The sequence below is a fragment of the Gymnoscopelus braueri genome, assembly GCF_963280865.1.
Source record: "Gymnoscopelus braueri genome assembly, chromosome: 13".
NCBI classification, from domain to species: domain Eukaryota; kingdom Metazoa; phylum Chordata; class Actinopteri; order Myctophiformes; family Myctophidae; genus Gymnoscopelus; species Gymnoscopelus braueri.
This window is the reverse complement of record NC_137615.1, coordinates 53314301-53319823: the sequence shown is the minus strand read 5'-3', so window position 1 is coordinate 53319823 and position 5523 is coordinate 53314301. Positions and strand designations below refer to the sequence as shown.

The following is a 5523-nucleotide window of genomic DNA, read 5'->3' as shown; positions in this document are numbered from 1 at the left end:
TCCCCGACCCCCAGTTTGGGAACCATTGAGAGTAGGATCACTACACTTGAGAAAACCTAAGTATGATTTTGATATTCACTGAAACAAGGCAGTTTTATGATGCTGAAAGCCTATTGTCTATGGTGGGAAGCCTTTTATAACCCCACCTTTTGTGTAAAATGCACTTTTTGGCCAGGAAATAAAACGTCCTGACAGAAAAGCTTTGATTCACTCAAGTGTGCCACCGATCTGGACTGGACAATAAAAAAATGCTATGACAGATCTGTAGAATAGGCTTAAAGGTAGGGTAAGTGATTTGCTTTGGTTAAAATAAGTGTTAAATAGCTCTATATTGTGATAGTACTCATTGCTATAGAGTGTTTGTTCAGTAACAGGAGTCTCCTTGTCTCTCCACCTCTTTATTAAACAGAAAATACATTTTCGTTTCAGTTCAATTTTATCCAACCAGGACAGAGAACTCAATCAGGATACAGATTAGGATACAGATTAAACAAGTGAAATGTGAAATGGAAGTGATGACACTAAGAAATGAGCAGACAAAATTGGAACTGGAACACTATACAAATTAAGCTAAAAAATTTGTACTTTCTCATGATTGGCTGAGATTTTGACACCTACCGAAAAATGTATTTTCTGTTTATTAAAGAGCTGGAGAGACAGGGAGACATCTGTTACTGAAAAAACACTCTATAGCAATGATTACTATCAGAATATAGTATTTTAACCTTTTAACAAAATACTTTTAGTTTTAACCAAAAAATATCACTTACCCTACCTTTAAGATCAGAAACCCATGTTTTTGTTTTGGCGAGTAGTGAAACTAGTATATTGTTTATTTTTTACTACTAATATAGCTCTGGACCAGAGCTATATTATGGCAGCTACACAACCCAAGCTATAAACATTTGGACTGTATGACCCCTCTGCTTTGTCTCCTCCAGTGTATTTCTCAGTAATTACCACCTCACTGTTATATCCCTTACATAAAAAAGGTAATTGATAATTCACGTGATCAATAAAATGCAACAGTAATAGAGCAGGGCAATAACTCACCCGATCTTTCCTGCTGGTAAGGGTCTTTATCCAGTTCCATCTTCTGAGCGGCTTTGATGTTCTCATAAGCCCTGTTGCAGGCTCCTAGTGAATGAAAATTACAACACAAATACCAAGTTATGAACTCTAAATGTATTATAGTAAGGCATCTCAAAAGGATAGTGATCACAGATAGTTTACATTTTGTCTGCTCAAAGAAATGAGCAGACAAAATGTAAACTGGCAAACAAAATGGGGGTACTCTCCTGAAGAACATTTATTTTCTGTTTATTTGAGAGCAAGAAGAGACCCCTGTTATTTAGCAAACACTATAGAAATTACCATTTGAATAGAAAACTTACCTTTTTAACAAAAACAACAATATAACATTTTGCAATATTAGATGGTTAGTGTGCCATCTGTTATCTTTAACAGTGTCAAATCAACACTAATCTACAATGTAGGTATTTAGCAGACGCTTTTTATCCAGAGCGACTTGCAGTAAGCAAGGTAACGCATACATAGAAAATACCTCACGATCACAGGTAAGCAGCAGGTCATCCAATTGTTAAAATTACAAGCAATTTAAGAACATAAGTCCCCAAATTAACGTGATATCAGACTTACTTCTGACTAGGCTGGTGGTCCACTGGGGCTCTGAGTCGTGAATAGCCTGCATCACAGCCTGGGTCACCACCTCATTGTGAGCAGTACGGAAGCTGTGGAAAATCACACTTTTAAGATACCCCTCATTAAGCATAATATTATTTTTTTCCTAAAATGTTTATCCCACGATTTTGTAACCCCATTTTTTACACCCAGTGCCAATTGTCTATGTAATCCTGGGCACTACCTTCCCTCTGCCAACCTAGGGAGGCCAGGGCCGAGCTCATGCCTCCTTCAATGCATGAGAGCCAACTGACCTTCTTATCACCTGACAGGGGAGAGTTTCCCTGGTTGGACGTAGCGCGTGGAAGGAACACGTTATTCCAACCAGTTCCTTTCCCCTCCATCAGGCGCCCCTGGCCAGGGGGAGGCAGTATAGTGACCAGGATTACTGCATGTTTTTGTGAGGGTATCTACCCTAGGAGACACGGGGAGAACATGCAAACTCCACACAGAGAGGCCCTTTCGCCAACCCCACCTAGGGTATGGGCACTGATATTTTCAGCATAACATGATACAAAAGTGTTATGTTATTTCACAAACAGAGGCATTTCAGAGGTGGGGGGGGGGGGGGGGGTGGGAACATACCTGTCCTCCGGCTGGACCTGCCATCTCTCTCCGAGGCTTCTATAGATTTAACGGACGGTGGTCTGTAGGGACATTAATACAGTGGTGTCAGTCTAACTGTACTTTTCAGCCCTGACCCCCCAAAATAATCATATTTGAACTGGGGACCCCCACCCTGACAAGCACTTGGAATTGTAGGCATTACATTTAGTTTGACTCGGTTCCACAGATAAATATTGTGAAAATATCCGAACTACAAGCTCACAACGCCTAGCACTGCTAGGCGTGAGCTTGTAGATCGGCTGATTTCACAATATTTGCCTATTTTTTACATAATATTTGGCCAATTTGGTATTAAAAGGTCTTAAATTCCTTAAATTGTAACTTTATAAATGTGCAGATACCCTGTATACACTGTATGTTGGTGTGTTTACTGTTGAGTGAGAAAACAATGTTGCACATTAAGCTAATCATTTTAGATCGGCTATCGAGGTATTAAAAGGTCTTAAAAGTCCTTAAATTGTAACTTTATAAATGTGCAGGTACCCTGTATACAATTTTACTGTATGTTGGTTTCTTTACTGTCGAGTGAGAAAACAATGTTGCACTAAGGTAATCATCTGGGGACCCTCCAAATCATTTGGGGACCCCCAGTTTGGGAACCATTGCAAGTATGATCACTACACTTGAGTAAACATAAGTATGATTTTGATATTCGCTTAAACAAAGGCAGTTTCATGATGCTGAAAGCCTATTGTCTATGGTGGGAAGCCTCTCAGACCCCCACATTTTGTGTAAAATCCACTTTTTGGGAAGGAAATAAAATATGTCCACCAGACAGAGAATCTTTGATTCACTCAAGTGTGTTTATTCAAGTCCTGCATCACCCTGTTAGCGTATTTCTCAGTAATGACCACCTCACTGTTAATTATCCCTTACATAAAAAGCCAATTGATAATACACGTGATCAATCAAATGCAACAGTAATAGAGCAGGGCAATAACTCACCCGATCTGTCCTGCTGGTAAGGGTCTTCGTCTTTTTTATGTCCTCCGGTCCCGTCCAGCTCCATCTTTTCACTGCCTCCTAGTGAATGAAAATTACAACACAAATACCATGTTATGAACTCTAAGTGTATTATATTAAGACATCACATACATGCAGAGAGACAGTGTAGTGCCTCAGTAAAGTAGGATCACAGGTAAGCCAGGTCATCAGAGTGCGCTGGTGTCACACAAAAATAGCTGATCTACAAGTGATGCAACACATTGTGAGCTTGTAGACCAGCCATTTTTAATACAGGCACCTTGTGCAACAAAGTATAAACCAGGCTTTATGGTTCATTTGTATCTCTGAGTTAAATTGTGTATCAACGCGTTAATCTTTGTATACAGTCAAATAAATTATTATGACATGACATCACAGAAATGTAACAGATGCCTGTTAAGTTGCACTGACAAGACTATTCATTCATATTCACACTTGATAGTGTAAATATACTCATAGTACTGAGTCATTATATTCACTGCTGATGGTTTAACACAGCCACAATTGGCACAGTGTACAGTAGGCTACAATAATTTAGATTACATTAGTAAAGGTCAATTGTAATGGTATTTGCCTTATTTTCTCACTGTTTGCATTTGCCCAGATTATTACTATCTCTATTAATTACCTGTCTCTGCACCAAAAGGTAGACACAAACAAGAAATAGCATAAGAGATTGGATGACAGCTCATTTTGGTTAAAGGTAGGGTAAGTGATATTTTTGGGTTAAAACAAACAATTTGTAAGGTTAAAGTACTATATTGTGATAGTAATCATTGGTACTGTATAGCAGGGGTCTTCAACAGGGGGTCCTCAGAGTTACTACAGGGGGGCCAACACATGTTTGTGTGATAGGAACTTTTTTTTTTAACCTGTTGAAACCTAGAATTCCTTTTCTGAGGGGAACATTAGCCAAAAATAGCAGATCTACAAGCTTGTAGATCGGCATTTCGGTTTGGTTAACAGTTACTGAACAAAATCTCTATAGCAATGATTACTGTCACACAATATAGAGCTACTTAACACTGTTACTGAACAAACACTATAGCTACTATCACAATATAGAGCTATTTAACACTGTTACTGAACAAACACTCTATAGCAATGAGTACTATCACAATATAGAGCTTTTTAACACTGTTACTGAACAAACACTCTATAGCAATGATTACTATCACAATATAGAGCTACTTAACACTGTTACTGAACAAACACTATAGCTACTATCACAATATAGAGCTATTTAACACTGTTACTGAACAAACACTCTATAGCAATGAGTACTATCACAATATAGAGCTATTTAACACTTATTTTAACCAAAGAAACCCTATGCCTTTAATTAAGTAAAAATACACAGTAGATTATCAAAGTGGGGTCCAGGGAGGGACCACCAGAGGTTTCTGAGGGGGTTCCCTAGCTATATTAGTTAATATAGCATGAAAAAAAACAGTTTAACCACCCTATTACATCAGCTATTTGAAAATAGCAGATCTACAAGCTCAGGTTGCAAATATTTTCAGAAGGGGGTCTGCAGCCAAATAGCCTCTATTTTGGATTTGGGGGTCCTTGACATGAAGGACCACTGCATTTTCATGAGAAAATATAAAAGCTGTGCATTACCTGTAATATTATCTCACTGCTCCAACCTCTGTGACTGTGCATGCCAAAAGTCTCCAAAAGTCTCCACAAATATATCAGCAGCTTGTAGAAACTTACTTTCTTGTCCAACAGTCTTTTAGTGCCTTTATTTCAGTTCGTTTTAACCTAAATCACTTCAGCTATCACAGAGCCTGCATCCTGCATGAGAGTTACTGACTGCGCGCACTCAGAGTTCATTCAAGGTTCACTGCTGCTCCAATGAGTCAAGAGCCAATAGCTGCCTGCAACGTCATGGCACTTTAGCACACAGCCAATCGCATTTCGTTTTTTCAAACTGAAATTTGGCGGGCATGCACCCACAAAGCAACAGACGTCTGCAATGCATTGTGGGACTTGTAGTTAATTTTGGAAGTGCTTTCCATTGACACGCTGTATGTGTCGTTTTTTTCAGAAACTACAACATGGCGTCTACATTCATTCACTGTTGATATGCAATATATTCAGTTAGTTTGGGCATTAAAATGTGTTTAAATCAGATTTCATTACAGCTGATCATTTGCTTATATAACCTGTCAATGAATATATGATGTCTGTTGTATGATGTCGTTT

General features: G+C 38.6%; 1 long non-coding RNA gene across 1 annotated transcript; it reads right to left on the bottom strand.

The window, feature by feature from the left end:
• Positions 1 to 1054: 1054 nt before the first annotated feature.
• Positions 1055 to 3353, bottom strand: LOC308098908. Its single transcript, XR_013934327.1, has 4 exons — positions 3274 to 3353; positions 2287 to 2348; positions 1660 to 1751; positions 1055 to 1137 (listed from the first exon to the last, which is right to left on the bottom strand). It is a non-coding gene; the product is annotated as an uncharacterized lncRNA (long non-coding RNA).
• Positions 3354 to 5523: the final 2170 nt, after the last annotated feature.